General features: G+C 38.3%; 1 protein-coding gene and 1 long non-coding RNA gene across 2 annotated transcripts in view; one reads left to right on the forward strand and one right to left on the reverse strand.

Annotated features, from left to right (window-relative positions):
* The window catches only part of LOC132993047 (uncharacterized), a 329,764-nt gene that overhangs the window by 75,135 nt on the left and 236,171 nt on the right, over positions 1–18,458 (forward strand). The window lies entirely within an intron of this gene.
* The window catches only part of LOC132993397 (leucine-rich repeat and fibronectin type-III domain-containing protein 2), a 154,571-nt gene that overhangs the window by 48,721 nt on the left and 87,392 nt on the right, over positions 1–18,458 (reverse strand). Inside the window, exon 3 of the mRNA XM_061063221.1 lies at positions 17,975–18,101. The gene's annotated coding sequence lies outside the window, so the exon portion shown is untranslated. The remainder of the gene's footprint in view (positions 1–17,974; positions 18,102–18,458) is intronic.

Here is an 18,458-nt window from a genome sequence, read left to right on the forward strand (position 1 = left end):
CTCCAGTCATATGTCGTTGACTTCAGATTCTGCTGTGCTGCTCGACGTATCCGCCGCACTTTACTTACTAATATTTCCCGTCTGGAGCCACAAATGCTAACAACAAAGTCATATTTGCTTTCTATGCTTTGCTATCACAGCTTTGCTTGTCAACCATTAAATGAGTACATCTTTATTTAAAAAATTTAAAAATCAAAGACTCCCATATAAGAGACTCCCAGTGTACCACCAGAGGGATCCTGCATACCACCAGTGGTTCTCATACTACCAGTTTGAGAATGAATGGCTTAGCTTAGAGCATCTTCCTGAGGATTTAAGCTCACAGTTTGCTCCGTTTGTGTCGGGCACAACCCTTGGTTGCCCCACAAAAACCCCCTCGCAGGAGTGCAATAGAGGTCAAACCCTCCCACAGTGTGTACACAATTGAACAGTTCATCAATTGTATTAGAACTGCTTCACTATGTTTGTTTCTTTGTTGGGTTTTTATAATAGACCTGAAAAATATGCCTATTATATATAAAGCTGTTACAACAACACGAGTCAGTTGATAAAAGTCTCTCAATTAAAAATCTCTTCATCCCCGTTTCCTATAAATGCTGCATCCATCTAATCAGTAAGTGGTTCATTAGAAAACAAGCAGATTGATAATATGGGGGTTTTCATTTAATATATTACATTTGATTCCCTTAGCAGCTCGGAACTAGCTTTTATAAGAACCAAGAAAGGTCTGCAGGTCTTAACAAAGAAAACAGACAAAATAAATACATTTGTAAATATATGTTTTTATGCAAAATTAAATAAAGCATGTGTTATCAGGAACATGGAAAACAAGTTTTCTTGGCTGCCTGACAGTTGTTTAATGAATCTGCTTCATTGATAACCATGTTCTTAAAATTGACTTTATATGTCCACCTCGGTGTTGGTTTACTTCTTTTGAGCTACTTTGTTTCGGACTGTCACCATGTCCCTCCCTGGAACTGTACTTCTACATGACAGCTCACTCACTTTATCCATAAGTGGTTCTGTCCATTGTTGTGAACATTTATAAGCAAATTAAAAGTCCAGACCCGAAATTTAAGGCAAGTGAAACCCCTTACATTTGGACAAACGTGGTAGACTAGTATTTCAATAGAAGACCTGTGTATGGAAAAGGCGAGGCAGGGCTGCTAAACACAAGCCTGACTAATTTACTTGGTTCATTGTAAAGTACAGTGGCAAGGCAACAACCTCTCCAATGACATAAAGCCATTTATACCATCATAAATTCACCAAAAGTCTGAAATTTCATCATTTGAATCAAGATAATCTTTGATTTCACAGACCACTCAATATTTCCAGCCTTATACTCTGCCAGTGGAATGAAAGTGATTCAATTTGTTTTTGTCTTTTCTGGTCAGCAATGTATCATCACGAGCCTCCAAACAACAGCCGCTGGCAGCTGGAAGGCATTTTGAATTTTGGCTCATACTTTTAAAAAAAAAACCTCCACTTTGTGACCACAGTCTGCTTGGTTTTTACTCACTCTGCATTTCAATTCCATCCAACTTACTCAGTCAGTTTACACCAAAGAGCCGACAACACATGGTGTCATCCACATTACGCATCATTGAGTCATTAGCAAGCGGCTCAGCTTCAAAAAGCAGTTGGAGTAAACGGACCGAAAAACCACCCCTTCCACATGCTCTTGTCGGACATATGCGTGTCAAACAAAACACGCTTTGGTCTCAATGACAAGCCAAGACCCCGGAACCCATGCAACAGTCCAACACTGCACCTCCTGCAAAGAAGTGTAATCACATTTTCTGCAAGGGTGGCTCTTGTGCCTGTGAGAAAAGGGTTTATCAAATTCACTCACATTGTCATAGCCCAGTCCATGTGGTTTTTCCCCTCCGTATCTATCTGCGGCCACTTGTATCCCTTTAGTGCTTTTTAAAGAGCATCAAGGCTGGAAAACACACACGCACACTTGTCATTACGCTGGGAGTGCTTTAGATAACACACAAGGGGGATATTACAAGGTGGGTCGGCGGATGTGAGCTGAATTAGATTGGATGGTTGTGTGTAAAGTAGTTGTTGACTGTTGAATCCTTGAAGCTGTAATTTGTCAAATGTTATTTCACTTTCCTGCAGACACTACCTGAGGTTTAGTCAATGTGATTATACCTTTCCCACATGTTTAAAACCTTTTTACTTGTCATTTGGCTTTTCACTTTGTCATGTCAGCTTCCCTGAGTGGTGTCCCTGCTAGTTCAATTATAAGTAGATTAGCAGTTTAGTATTTCTCTTCCACGAGGTTGGAGGACTTGGCAAGGGACAGATTAACGAGGCTAAGAGCCTTCAGCCATGCTAGCGACACTAAGGCTGTACTTATGCACAGCAGATGCTTTCACTTATTTTAGAAAATGATTGAAATCTCAGGCTGTGGCCTAACTCTCAGGTCTATTAGTGATGTGTCATGAAATCCACCACAGTCTGGAGTCTCATTTTACATAGACAAACATGGCTGCTGCCTCATATCAAAAATATCAAAAATCCCTCCACAGGTTCAACATGCAATTGTAGATTCACATACGCCTATAGTATATTTCATTTATTGGACAAAAACATTGGTGAGGACATCCCCACTTCATCATTCACCCTTAAACAAACAATATACACACAGAGTAGCCTCAGCAGCTTTAAAGTTGTTTAAATTGTAGCTTGTTAACGCCACCATTTCTCCATTCAAGATGTTCAAGTGGGCTAAGAAGTTCTGTGGCCTGTTTAGAAGTACAAAGTATGTCATCCTTGATGTCTAAGCATGGAGGAGTGTGAGCATGTTTACTCCAGTTTAGATGGCACATGGTGGACCAGCCATCTGGAGTCTATTTCATTGGGAGGTTTGTGCATGTGTGGGCCAGCAGTGAGCCGCACAAAGTTGAAATAATGTTCCTAACCCAGTGGCTGTGGCTAGTGGTTGTCATGAGTAACTGATCACGGTCCATCTGTTTTACCCCCCGGTAATGTTAACCTAATGAAATACAATATGAGTGTCAAAATGTTGAAGTGAAATGTGTGTAGTGTAAAATTAAAAAAAAACATGAAAGGCAGGAGACCAGACACACAAGGTGGGGGTGGCTGAATTTGAGGGTGAAAAACCAGAGGCGAAGGTAGCCTAATGCTAAAGAGTGATTCAATCATTTGGCAGGACGGCTGCAACACTGCTTCTGACACCAGTGTAAAGCTGCATATAGTCGTTCTTTGAGTCTAAGTGCTCTTTCCTCCAGCATTCAGCTGCCTCCAGGATTTATTCCCTCCTGCTGAGAGTCGAAAACAACCAAAGATTTAGAGATGCAGAATGTGAAAAACAGTCTACTGTACATACATTCAGAAAGTATATAAACGAGTGAAATCTTAGAAAAGAATACCTCAGCATACACTGAGAAAAATGATTCTGAGGAGAAGTAAATTTAACTTAATTAAATCTGTGAAATCAACAATAAAAATTCAAGTTAGTATCTTTACACAAATATATCTAGTATTTAAGTCAAAAACATTTGTTCAAAATACAAGACATTGTGATTTTTTTTCGGAACACGAATAATTTAAGTAATTTGAGCCAATCTTTTTAAATTCATCCACACAACATAAAACGATTATGTTATCTTTACTGTGTTTCCTTCGGTATTTCAAAACACCAAATACTACAATACCCATAAGCCATCAGCGTTCCCAAGCACCAACGGACCTGCGGTGATTCAAAACAGAGACGGTAATGAGCGGGCAGAAGTCAATAAGGTAAGTAGAAAAGTTTTTCAAAGTTATTCCAAATGTTTTTATGATAGGGCACATTTGAGCGGTTTTCATATACTTAACGTTTTGAATCTGTATCTAGCTGAAAATAGGATTTAAATATTCTCTTCTATCACTGTTTATGCTAGGCCTCTAACCTCATTGGGAGGCACTAAAGTAACATTAACCTAACAGATTGACTGATAAGCATTATAAGCACTATAAGCTGACAGATATGACCACAGAACTGGTAACTTGCAGTAAGACATTTTTATCACAGGTTTTCTGAAAATGACAGTTGAAATATGCAAACAGGGTGCTAAGTGTGTTTTAATTTCCAATTTGAACTTAATGAAAATGCTTGGCTCGAAATTCTTGTTTCATTATTTTGACATATTAGATTTAAATATTTTAACAGAGGGAATTTTGTATATACATTTGTATAACACCATACATTAAAAGTTACAAAAGTCTATTTTCTCTGTGTTTTAAAAAAATGAAATCCTGTTTAGAGAAGGTTGTGAATGAATTTGATAGTTAATGAAATTGTAATGGATCAAAGTTACACAAGTAATTATGCAATGCTTAATTCATTAGTTGTCAGCTATTTAATTAATGTGACATTTTTCTTTAGCTTTGGGTCAATTCATAATGCTTTGTTTAACATTAAAATCTTGAAATAGTTCATTTTTCTCTTTGTAATATGTAACAGTAACTTGATTTATTCTCTTTTTCCTTACTATACAGACTCAATATGTCTGCCAGACTTCGTGTCATACTGAAAGGAGACATTCGCAAACTTTCCTTGCCATCTGGAATCCCCCAAACTGTGGACGAATTAAAGACTATTGTTCAAGAGACATTTGATATTGAGCAAGATTTAAGTTTGCAGTTCCAGGACCAAGATTTTGATGGACAGTTTTTCACTCTCCTTCAAACTAACGAAATAAAGGACAAAGACACCATCAAAGTGGTTCTTGTGGAACCAGAGATCATCTTAACCATTGAGGATTCTCTGAATGTCAAAGGAGTCCAAGATAGCTTTGGTAGCAGTTGTGCTGATTCATCAGAGGATGCAGGTTCTTGTTCTGCCGCATCCAGTGACACCATTATTCTGCGTTCTCCAGGAAGCGCCTCTTCCCTTCGTTCTGAGTCTTGGCCTGCTCAGTTTGAGGTACCTACCTTCTCCCTTGACACTGAGCTTATTCTACAAGCTGCCAATGAAGCTCACAAGAAGGATGGAACCCTTCTCAACAATCCTGCCGTAAAATCCAACATTCTGGACAAACTTGCGGAGACCATCTTTGCCTACACCGCCTATCCTTCTCAGGCACAAAGGGAGCAGGTTGCAGAGGCCTTGGTTATGAAGCACCCATGTTTGAGAGACCCAGTGTCCTTCAATGGCTTATATAGTTGGCACAACAGCTTGAAATACAAACTTGGGAATTACAGGGCAAAGGTGAAACACCTTGGACTACCAGAGCTAAATGTAAAATGTCTGAAGAGAAAATCAGCTGCAGATAAAACTCCAGCGAAAAACTTAAAGAAGGCAAAGAAATCTGAGGTAAACTACCTCCCACCTCATCCTCAAGGTGACACTGATGCGACCCTTGAAAAAGAGAGAGTGGAGCTTCTCTATGAGCACAAGAAGAGAGACAACAACACATTAATCAGTGAGAAGATGGCAAAAACATTCTCACTACGTCAAAATGATGTTATCCTCAATAAACCACCAGTGATTGACATCAAAGCTAGATGGCCTGCCCTCTTTGAGCCTTCCCAAGTATGTATATTTTTATATTGTCTTGAATGTTTTCAAATGAAGGGTCTAAAGGATTTTGAAATTGTCTTTTTTTTCCAGTTTTGACTTAATTAATTTCTTAGTTTGACAGAATACCTTGTATTGCCTTCACTGTTGTTTTAGGGTTAATTTAATACCTGTCTTCCTTCCCTGTTTTTCTGGAATTCTTTCTGTGTTTAGTGATGTTTTTTTCCCTCTCTGTCTTGGTCTCTCTTAGATTGAGGAGGAATTTCGGAGGATCACACTGAAGCCATTGCAGTCCACATTCCTGGGGAAGTTGGATCAGTTCTCACCTAAACTGTTGAGCCTGTACAGGAGGAAGGGAGGAGCTGTGGGAAAGAAACTTGATGCGACCCTTGACATGTTAGATGAGGTATGTACTTATATCTATTTACAAATGAGTTTATGTTGTAGCTATATGATGTCTGTGCATAACATTCTTTCATATCTAATTTGTTGTAGGACAACAGCATTGAGTCACAAAGAGAAGCTGTAATCAGAGGCCTTATTCTCTATCTTGGAGAAAAGATGGAGGATTTAATCAAGGACTACCAGGTAAATAAGACATACCTCTGCCATTACTCTGATTTGAAGCCCTGCCTGTTTGAGACAAAATATTTAATTCTAGGATAGCTAAAGGTAGAAGTAATTGTATGCCTTCAGGTTCTAAACTACTGGTAAGTATTTTAACTTATGAAAATAAATACATACACAGTACAATACAATAGGGTCTTTTTAGTATGCCTTATCTCTTTTATTTTGAAATTCCTATTAATTTAAATGTTCATAAGAGAAAATTGTTTACACATCCTTACCAAGCCATGAGTCTCCATTAGAGATATGCCAATGTTCTGTGGCTAGCACAGAAAAAAACAACTAAACACAATGACATTTACTGTAGGTGAAATACATCTTGTAGATTAAGAGGGATTGTTTGATTTTTTTGAGTTTTGTTTTTAGCCAATACATTCACAACAGTTACCTGCTTCTCCTGGCCGATAAGAGAGTTAATGATGAATAAATCTGTGCATCCCTCTTATTGATAAAGATGTAGGTTTGATTCTCTTGTATGGTGTATTTCACAGATATATGATGATGATGATGCTGCGGATGTCCAGGATACCCTTACGACATTTGTCCTCAACATCTTTGTGGTCAGCAAAGCTGGGAGCGAAGGCCAGACACAAGTTGGGATAGCCATCGAGGGAGCTGAGGTACTTTTTGGGGTTCCCAATGTGGCACATGCTTGTGCTTACCTTATGGGCCTCATCTATGCCCTGGAACTAAGCTACCCTAAGAAACTGAAGTACACCTTTGAGGTCTTTCAGAAGATCTTCCTTGAGCAGGAGGATGGGAACAAAAGAATGTCCTCCAAGGTACATGATCTTAAGGTCAGTCTTCATGCCTAAAAGCCACACACACTTCATTGAAGGGTGTGAGTTTGGTTTTATGCTGCACTTTCTCAGGTTACACTGTAAACTATGACTTTTTATACTGGTGTACAGTGCATTTTGTTTTTTTTTAGAATTTCATCATTATTTTGCACTTTAAATGGCTCTGGTTAACCCAAGCAAATTAACTTGTCACTCATTTTTTTTGAGACCCTGCTTTTGTTTTAGGTTCTAAGTGTATTTAAGAAATCTGACTCTTCGGGAGTGAATTAACAGTAATTTGTTAGGAAAAAAATTGTGTTCATTTTGTTCCATAATGCTTCTTTAGAGGAAAAACAGTTTAAAATGTACTCTTGGCTATCTCATGTCTTGAAGATTTTTTGAACTTATAGTTACATTAATGAATGTTAAATTGAAGGTGCTTGCTCACAGTTGTGTTTAAGCCAGATTTGTTGTATTTTGTGTTACCTCAGAAGTGTAATGGTATTATTTTGAAGGTATTTTTTTGCCAAATTGGATTTATGATGTTCAAACTTTCATGAAATAGTCAGTTTGTTTTTCATTGCTGTTTGTTTCTCAATGTAGACAAAAAAGGAACTTTACATTTTCTAAAAATGTCTAATCTCAGCGCTTTTATTTAACTTGTATTTTGTATTATAGCTTGAGCTAGCTATTTGATTCATGGAACTCACGTTGAGGCTAGAAGGCAGAACTGAACCCATGAATCAAGATTTCTTTACTGTGTTGCCTGTTTCACTTGAAAAATGTTTTCAGAAGATTTAAATGTTTCGTTCTGCTTTGATTGGAGGAAGTTTGGGAACAAGCAGCCATCTTTTTATAAGTGCTGCTCTGATTGGCTGTAGAATATGTGTCCCTAGTCTGATAGGACAAAATCCTGATGGCTTGGAGGCCTTTCCTTTGTTTTTATTGGTAAATACAGACTAATACATCTTGTGCCAAGGTAAATGCACAACATTTTTGTTTTCTTGTGTGCTGTTCAGATGTGCACTATGTTCTTTGTATATTCAGAAATAAAGCAAGACTTGGCACAATAAAATGTGATAATATCTGACATGAGAAATGTTTTTTTTCCCGATTGCTGCACTATCCACAACCTAGGAAACACCAGGGTTATGGCTTATTAAGTTTTACTGTCATTATCAGGCTTGCAATTCAGATATATTATAAGGAATACTTGCTTAATAGAAAATGCAACTTTAAAAATAAAACTATCACTTCATGTGAGTAATAAGGAAAATAGTTGATACAATGGCTATTTGTGCTCAATCTCTGTTATAATTTCAATAAATTTTACTTACAGAATTCATTTTAAATATCTAAAAAAGTATATTAATACAAAAAATAGTCACGCTTGATGTACATGATATAATTAAGTTGATTTTACTTAAACATGCCATTAAATAAATTAAGTAATTTATACAAAGACTAGTTTTGTTTAATCTACATAATAAAATCAAGTTGGTTATACTTGAAAATTTCATTTACTACATTGAAAAAATTGAGTAGTTTATACAAAGTTAGTTTTGCTTAATCTACTTGACAAAATTAAGTTCACTTTACTTGGATTTTATTTTTCATGTAAAAAAATAAGTAAGTAGTTTAAACAAAGAACAATCTTGCTTGATCAACATAAATAAATTATGCAAAAAGTTGCCTTAATTTTTTTAAGTAGATGTAGCAAAATATTTTTATCACATGTCCTGTTTGAGCTCCTATAGGAGCTCAAACAGGACATGTAGAGTACTGCAGGTAACTACTTTCTACTTTTTAGTATTATGAATGAGTTTCGAAGCAGATTGGAAGCCATAAAAATCAACAGGAAATGCTGAAAGTTTTTTAATTTAGAAAAATAAATCTCTATAGATCAAAATCTATAATTGTATAACTGTAACTAACCAATAAGGCCTCATCCAAATGCACCCTTTTCATTTATGTCAATAGATGGTATGATAAAGAATATTGCTGTCAATCATTCATTTTTTAAAATCGTGATTAGTGGCTCATGTCAGTAGTTAATCTCCATGAATCACATTTTTGATCCTATGTTTGAAATTCCATTATTTCATAACAGTTTTGCTATGCTTTTATTTTGTATTTTTTACTGTCCTATAGGGATACCTTTCTTTCAGTTTGGATACGGACCAGCTTTTATTTTGAAAGAGAATTAGGAGCGTAGGGCGGTCAAAGCTAAGGACATTAATTTAACTGCTGAAATAGGAACTTATTACACATCAAAAAGTAAATGGAAGAAGCTCAAGGTAACAGTAAAAAAAAAAGTGAAATGTTTGAAGTCATGTGATTGATAATACTTTGAAAAATCAACTGAACTGTCTGGGAGTTTTTTAATTGAAATGAGACATTCATAGGTGGCCATTGATAAGGTGCTTAACTTTCTTATCCGTCCGTTTGTATGTTGCCAATTTCCATTGTTTAAAAAGTAAAGTATTGTTCAAGATTTTAATTAACTAGTGAGTGCTGATTCTAAATTTGTGTGTCCTCTTCATTTTATTTTAATTGATTTTGTCAAGCACCTTATAAAAGTAGTTTTAAAAGGTGCAACTTATATAAAGAATAAAGTTATCATGATTGTTAAACACAGGCCTGTCCAACATAATGGTGGAATTAGAAGCATCTCTTGTTGCACCACCGTACTAGCTAGTATTTCCAACACATATAATAGATGTTGTACTGTATCATTCAGTGAAGTATCTGAATACACACAGAGGACAGAATTGACAATGAACACCAGTAGTTTATCTCAGTGTTGTAGAATTGTGCCTCAAAAGGAGCGCTAACTGTTGTTCATTGCTTTGATGACTGAAGAACCTTTAAACCATATTTCACTGGTACTTGTAGCAACACGCCCACACCAACGTAGACCTCTAGAATTTTCTGTTACTATTTTTTTTTTTAAATGTGAACATGGCCTAAGAGGCCACCAAGATCACAAACAATTGTACATGATCCATATGTGTGTGTGGGTAGAAGAAACACATGGACGTTGTTGTAACATGGATGTAATAATGGATGCCTTTGCGGTCTTCTTTGGTGGGAAACTATAATTGTAAAATAATCAAATGACCCCAACAAAGAAGTCTTCACACTCCACGACACACGTCTTGGTAGCATGTCTTTGTCAGTGTAATCCTGGTTACTCCTGATATTAACTAGGGTCTTGGGAGATTGTATAACAACTAGGCAGCTCTTATTGCGATACATTGAGTAGGCATGTGCATTGACATGTGATTGCTTAGACTGCATTTTGAGGTGGTCTAGCTTGCATACAGCCACACTCTTTTAAAATTATGTAACTAGATGTGCACCATAGTCAAGGAACACTAATCAATCAATATTCAATGCTCAAGACAAAGTACATCCTCGTTCATACGCCAGCGTTGTCATTTTAAATCATGAAACAACAAAAGGCAGGCACAACAATAGAAACAATGGATTATATTGAATAAGTAAACATAAAGCAAGCTGGGCACAAGTTTCTTGTGTTTATTTTGAAAATGTGTCCTTATGGCCAACGCTTTTAGAATCTATATGTAGGAATTAGGTTTGGTGCGCGTCTGCGTCAAGCGAAGGGCTCTGAATGCAGCTGCATTGACATTAGACACACATAGTGCGGTGACTATGTGTGCTCTTGGACAACATGCATTTGTTTATTGTACAAGCTCCCCCAACCCCCTCTTCCCTAGAATTGGTGGGCACGCAGGGTAGCCATGTCAACGAAATGGAAGCTTCAGTGTTTAGCCAGCTCGGCATCAGTCTTGAAATCTTTCTGCGATCTAACCTAAACGTAGGACGTGAAAATACTGACTGCTGCATTGTTAACAGAGAAGCCAGCACTTCAACACAGCATGTTTCCTTAATGTCTGATGGTATAGTAAGGTCATTTTATAATGTAATTCAGTAGGTATCTTACATATTGCTCCTTTAACATTTACTTCAGCAGAGTACAATAGCGTTCCTCCCAAGCTTCAGCCTGTTTCTTTAGACTTACTCAAAAGGCTTGGCCCCCGTTGTATCTGCTAGCCAGCTGAATAACTACCAGATAAGGGTCATTGTAACACGGCGTAAAACAGGTGCTTCATTTAGTCAGTACAGTGGCCACAACATATGCCCCCCTTCAGAATGGCTACACCTCAGCCTGATCTTATCTGAACACTTTCTGCTGACTTCTGTAACTTAATAACCCTCACAAAGCATGAGCTCCACTGTGTCTGCATTACACCTTTCTACTTTTATTTTATTCACACACAAGAGAGACTCAATTACCATAAAAAGCCTGGCAGACTACTACATTACATTTAAATGTTACCCACAAGGCCAACCTCCTTGAAGTGGAGGTTTGGCCCGTTTAACTACAGAGAAGTCTAACAGAAGAAATGGGCTCCGGATAAGGTGCTGCACCTGAATGGAGTTTAAGGCTTTTTTTCTATAATAAAGCGGGGTCCACGCTGGAAGATCTTTAAAATCTTAACAGAATTGAAAAAGTGAGAGACCCCACACATGGCGACACCTAATTGAAGATCCTGTCTTTTCCCCCTACAGTGAGTGGAGAGCGGGGATATGACCAACCAGAGTTCAGATGCTCAAAACTGTCAACTTTGCAAAATCTCTTGCAATGAATTGTGACTTTGGGGTAAACAACAAATAGAAGAAAATGGCCAGACAAATCTATGATAGTTTTTGGACTACTTTTTGCTGAATATTTATGAAGAAAGGATAAATAAATGATCGATAATGTCGTGGACACGGCTTGAACACAGGCTGAACATGTAGGGCGAGCTGGAAACTAATTTGCTGTGGTTGTTGTGCTTCCTTTTTCAGTGAGCTTGCTTACTAATTGGCTTTATATTGTGTGAGGTTCCCCCACACACAACAGGAAATTGGATTGAAATTAGGTGTGGCCATGATGTTCTTTTAATAAGACCTTAAACTACAGGAAAATCTGGCAAGATAATTTCTCGAACTGTCAAAAAATCAGGACTTTTCTTGTTTTGTCAGAAGGGGAGAATCAGGCCCAAAATCATCTCAACTATCTTCTAATGTGTACCCAGCTTCTCTTAGGATAAATCATTAAAGAAAGACTCTTCTTACCTACCAATTATTTGGCTGATTCTGTGGGGAAGCTCTTATCTGCTGTGTCATAACTAAGAGAATAAAAGTATGCTACATGAGAATATGTTGTGCTTAAAAAAACAAATTAGTGTTTTACATTTTAGGCAACTTTTGAAGAAGCATTAATCCTCTTGTCCTTCATTTTAAAAGCCTTGTGAGACACATTAAAGTCCTCTGATGCTGTTTTACACACCGGTTCCCCATCTTGGGGAACTCAACTCTGTGGTTCAGTCTCATAGTGGATGATTTGTGTCCTTCAGATCCATCTTCCTGTTACCTGTCAATCGAGCTTTAGCACCATTTGTCAGAGGATGTATGAGTGGAGGGACGTGCTGCATCGTGGGGATTTTCAGATGTAGGTTGTACTGTGAGGTAGCAGCATCCAATTTGTCTCGGTTGTTTCTGAGATGATCAGAGAGGCTTTTAATAAGGAAATCCAACGAGCTCATGGGCTGTACGGGTAACTTCAAAGAGAGGGTTGTATAGATCTTCTGAGCAGTTGTCTCGCTACTACAACCTTTACAGAGACACAGAGGAGCGGACAGAATTACGCTCTGTCAAGAAAACTTCCCTATCCAGGCTATAAAAAGCAGATTTGTTTTTCCGCTCTGAGAACCTTGGGGCGAGTTATTGTAGAGTAACACAATGAGAAATATAAAGAATCACAGCAATAAATGTAGAGATGGATGCTGCCCTGAGGCCTATGCTATGCCATCAAACACTGCATGCACACATAATATAACAGCTGTCGATGCAACTTGAAGTGATGCTGAAAAGCTTACAAAGAGATTTTAACCTGTAAATGTCCATAAACATGCAGCCTTAGTGCAAACCATGCAACTTTTCCTATAACATGGAGTGAAGGGCAGCTGTTTTTCTCCATGTTATCTGGTCCCACAGCTGACATAGACATCAAAAACCCTGACACATGTATTATATTGCATATGGCATATTCATGACATCTGCACGTGTTGGAAAAGATGAAAGCCCGGTACAAGGCATACGGGGAATGGATGTACAGTAACGAGAGCCTCGGGGCCAGCCTTAATGAGGGGGGGGATTAGTGAACCATGATAGGGCTCTCATGTGCAGCTGTAAAAGGGGGCGGTGAAGCCTGTAGCAGAGAGGATTGGATGGATGAGCATGCAGTCTGTCAGGTAAAGGACGGGCTCACCTCGGCTCCCAGGAAACTTCTAAATGAGTCGGGGGGGGGGAGTGCAGAGCAATAGATGAAGCCAGATTGTAAAAGCTGACAAGTGCAATCAATAGATCACACGGTAATATTAGCTTGCTATCATCCCCTTTGATATCCCGCTGAGAGGGAGCGAATGGAGGAGGCAATTCCCAGGATCAACAAATTTGATGTCATCGTAGCACTGCAAATGTTCATAATACATTTTTTTTACACAAATGTAATACCATTTCAGGATGCTTCATGAATATATTCATGGTTAACTGTCTAATCTGCTAATAATGTGCTATCAAGAGGCATTTTACAACCTCCCTGTTCCCATCATAGCAGATTGGACAGATGGGTACAGACATTTTTTAGCCACATAATTTTGTATTAGAGACCAATAAGATTGGGATATTTGTCTTGTTTATTAGGTTGTGTCCACTGCTCACCGCACAATCTCAAAATTGCACCCATGAGAAGATTTCCCTTCATGCAGTGGCAAAATGTATCTCCCAGCACTCCCAATCTCTGAATCAAATGTAAGGCAGGCAAACCACACGGCAGCATGTACTGCAAATCCTGCCAATGTTTGTGATAACGGTCTGGTTACAGCAGAAAGAGAGGCACAGTGTAATAAGTAGTTCTCCAAGCAGGATGTGAGATGGCGATTACTTATAGGGCTGGTTGAAGAACTTGACTAACTGGTCAGAAGCTAACACACTGGCCAGCTGGAAACATTGTTATATCTCTTGCAGACTAGCTCTTGAAAGATAGCCTCAATAAGATTGGTCCTGTTTGGGATGAAGTCAGGCAATAAACTGAAAATGTAACCACAGAGTGATATCTTATCTTGTCTAATTCACAGAAAATACTTAAAATACAAACTTAGTCGGCAGTAGCCATTGAGCGCAACTGGTCATAACAACTCAAATCGGAAAACTACAGAAAAAACAAGCAACCCAGTGTGGAAGTGAAAGAAACTGCAGTTCCCAGAGTGTCCACTTGAGGCTGACTGAAAAAGCCAAGGAATCCCAATTACATCCCATTATAAAATACACAATTTTACAGCAGCAATCAAAAGCATGTTTCTTTATTGTTACACACTGTCAGGAGTTGTATAACTTGGCTGTTGTGATTTTAGTAACCCCAAGACAAATCCAAAGATTTACACAGTAAGGGGTGGGGCTGACATGTTGCCGCAGTTTGCCATGAGTCTTTCTTGAAGAAAATTACCATTATAACTTTTGTCTCTTGACTTTAACTGAGGATGAATGCTCAGCTAGGATAGCTCCTTCCATTTTGGACTCTCTGGCTCTCTTTGTCCTCAAAGGTCAGTAATGTCAAGACAGTTTGCTATATGTCAATGCTCACTTCAGTTGAACTCACCACCTACCATTACTTCAGCCCCAAAACAAACCCATTGATCTGAAGAGTTCGACTGGAATTAATTGATCTGACTGCTGTGACATTTTAGAGTTTTTGGTTCAAGCAGCAGTCTTTAGAGAAGATGCTTTTCTTTTCTTTTTTTTAAAGGTCTGAACCGCTGACTCTGGGCCTGAATGAGAATTTTAGGAAATGTCTTCATTATTAGTGCTAAGTTTGGAGTTTAGCTTCAAACGTTAGCATCCACTCTGCATCTCAAGAACATTCTTTGCTGGAGTCTCCCTTCCTTCTTAATGAATCAGTCAATCAATTATAGCACTGGATCACAACAAAGGTTATCTTGCCACCCATTAAACAAGACCCAATAAATCCCATCATGAGCAGGCACTTTACTTTAAGGTCAAGGGAAAACTTGCTTCAACAGGCAAACATTAAACAGAATGTTGTTTTAGGCGGACAGCCACCTGCAACAGTCAAACAGAAGAGGAAGACTGATCGTTCCTATGTATACAAATTATATACCCCCCTAATCCAAACTGTAATGCTAAATTGACTTTAGCTTGTATAGCATTTTTCTAGTCCTCAGACTACTCAAAGCACTTTTACACCACTGGTGACACCTAAACATTCACACACTGATGGTAGAGGCTGCTTTGTAAAGTGACCAACAGTATTTACTCATCCCATTCATAAATTTTCATATGCCGTTGACGCAGCAGCGGGAGCACTTGCCCAAGGACACTTCGACCTGAGACTGCAGGAGCTGGGGATCGAAACCTTGACCAGTTGAGGGATGACCGACACTACCACTGAGCCACAGCTGCCCCAAATGACTCCGTATGGATTCTTGAACAGAATTGGCAAATCTCTACCAAAGCTGCAAGCATTATATGACTGTTGAGTGTGACTCTCAGACTTAGACTAAGTATGTACTAAGAAATGTTAGAGTGACCTTGCATGTGTTTTTATAATGATATAAAAGCTGAATAGCACATAAAGAAGATATGCTTAAACAGATTGTGCCCTGTAAACCTTAAGCAAAACACCTGTTATTGCACAAAGTAAGATTTTACTGTAAAGTCCCACTCCCTTATGTTATTCAACATGACAGGTACAATTTCAAAAAAGCTTGAATAAAATGACACCATCTTTTTGGAGTAAGTCAAAAGACAGAACAGGTTGCTTTACTTGGCAGACATCTTTGGCAAGCTCTCTTGCTCTCTTTTAACTATATTCTGTGGATGTAATTAAGTAAGCTAAGACATAATTAGACGCCTGGAAAGATCTACATCCAAGGCGGTGAGCTTTACGGATGACATTTCACTTCTAATCAGGCTCACACAAGTCATTTCCAGATGCACATGTTCCCCTTCCAGAAGCTTACATGACAAGTTTTGATGACGTGTTTTGTGACCTCTTGCCTTCCGGCGATGATGATTGTGAAGATTTTGATAAGCCACAAAGTCTCAGCCTACACCAGTAAATCATTTAGGTCTTTAGAAGAGTGCTCCATCATTCCCCAGAGACAATAACCTCCCAACAATTCCCAAACCCTCCATGACATTTGTGAGGAAATCAACCAAATGGGCTTTGCAGATTTGCGCTTTATCTCGCTCTCAACCTTTCCAATCATTGTAGTTGGTTATGCCTCGGGTTTTGCACCTCTTTGCCATCGCTTACCTGAACTCTTTATCTGTTTTCTTCCCTCTGGAAGCAAAATTGAAACAAGCACGGATTAATTCAATGTCACGGCAGCTTTGTCCCCGGGATAATGGGGGACAACGAGCTCTGCAGTGACAGCAGTAAATGACGCCAATTTTCTCAGAGAAAGGGCGGATGATGGAACGAGAAAGGAAGGAAGAGTTTGAGCAGAAAGCTTGAGACCCTAATCCACCTTTGTAAAAAACGCTCTGGGTTTTTTGCTGAGTGTTTGTCCTGCTGAAGTGATATATCGTCCAATTATTGTGGTGCAGGCAGCACAAATACTGACTGACAATATGTGACAGAATGGTTTAAAGAAGATTTTGTGAAGAATGTCGACTTTTTGTAAAAATAAGATTCTACATATTTTTCTGAAATGTGTAGGAAGTTCATGGATTTATTTTTATTTGGGTTAAAATAAACTATTTATCTCTATTTACAATGTCAAACTGCAAGCCAGCTTGTCTGTGCTTTTTGAAATTCAATTCATCTTCATGTATTACAAGCTAGTGTACAACATGTTCATGTTTACACCTTACCATATATAATTTAGCAGATTTACATTAGTATTTATATCCTAGCTCTCAGTGGTAAGCTACATGCATCTAAAAATTCTAATTTTGAAACATGTTTTTACTCTCTGGGGTCCCTCTTCTCAGCTGTTGGTTGGTTCCCTGTGTTTAATATACATTAAATATGAATTTTGTTTATTTCCCATGAGCACTTTCTTCAATTTAAGCTCATGATATTACATCTGCAATACATTCTCAGGACTATTGATGTATTGCAGATAAATTAAAGTTCCCAGGCAATATAAATAAATGTATATGTTTCTTTTTCAAATGTGTTTTTCCAGGACTGTCACCCATACAGCAGTATCTGAGCCAGCAATAACAGGAAAGTCATTTTGAAGAGAACACTGATGATATTCCAGAGATTTTCATTTGCTGAACAAAAATAAAAGGTGATAACCCATCCTGGTTTGTGTGCTTATGTTGTATCCTATAACAAAAAACAAAGTTTGAAGTTGGAATATTAATTGCATCATTGTAGAGAACTGGTTACTTTCAAATCTTTAAACACACACTGTGTGGACCTGAAAGTGTTCCTAAATATTCTCTCCAGTAAACCACCAACAACAACTACTATGTCATTAATAAAAACTATGTAGAAGTATCACCTTAATGCGCATGTCACAAAAGACTGAAATGTAGAAGATTGGTAAAAGGAGAGTTTATGGAAGAACTGTTGTATTGGATTGCATTAGATGTCACAGGTGGTCATAATGTTATGGTGGATCAATGCATGTCACTGTTTCTGCAGTTTTTTACATCAGATTTTTCAATGAGTACCTCCTTTCGAATCCTCCTTAAATCTAAGCACTGGCCCAATATTACAGTCCCAATATACTAAGTCAATGAGAAACCTGTTTGACTTTAAAAAAAAAAAGGAGATTTATTAAAGATACAATATGCCATAATATGTCACCATATGCCACCATATGTCAGAGACCATGGCATGTGGCAATGTCAGCTGACAGGGATGCATATGGCTGAACCATTCTCCTATTATTCATGTATCTGTTAAGCTTTTGGTACTCACTCCTACAGGATGCAGTTGTTTGGTCAGGTCAGGTATCCAAACCCATGTTGAGCCATGTCAGGAAGAAGGAGTCCAAACCGTACACTCTGAATAGCTGTCACATTTGTGTCTGGGTCTCTCAGGTCACCTAAAGAAAGAAGAGGAACAATATGACAAGTTAGTGAAGAGCAGTCGTGGGTGATGTTGTGTTGATTTTAGATTGTAAGACGTCATGACACAGTCAATGTTTATGTTGTTGTGGACCCCAGGAAGGATAGCAATGTTTCAGCTAGTGTTGTAGTCAAGACCACACTTAACCCGAGACCAAGAAATACCCGAGACCAGTCGCTGTGAGGCCAAGACAAGACCAAGACATTTTGGGATTAAGACAGAGTCAAGACCAAGACCATAAACTATCTAAAAATCATCATCGTGTGTGCAGCAGGCGTCACTCTCTTAGACCGTAACACCAGGAAGGTTGCGGCCGTAACCAGGGGATAAAAAT

Source organism: Labrus mixtus, chromosome 18 (genome assembly GCF_963584025.1).
Source record: "Labrus mixtus chromosome 18, fLabMix1.1, whole genome shotgun sequence".
Lineage (NCBI taxonomy): Eukaryota > Metazoa > Chordata > Actinopteri > Labriformes > Labridae > Labrus > Labrus mixtus.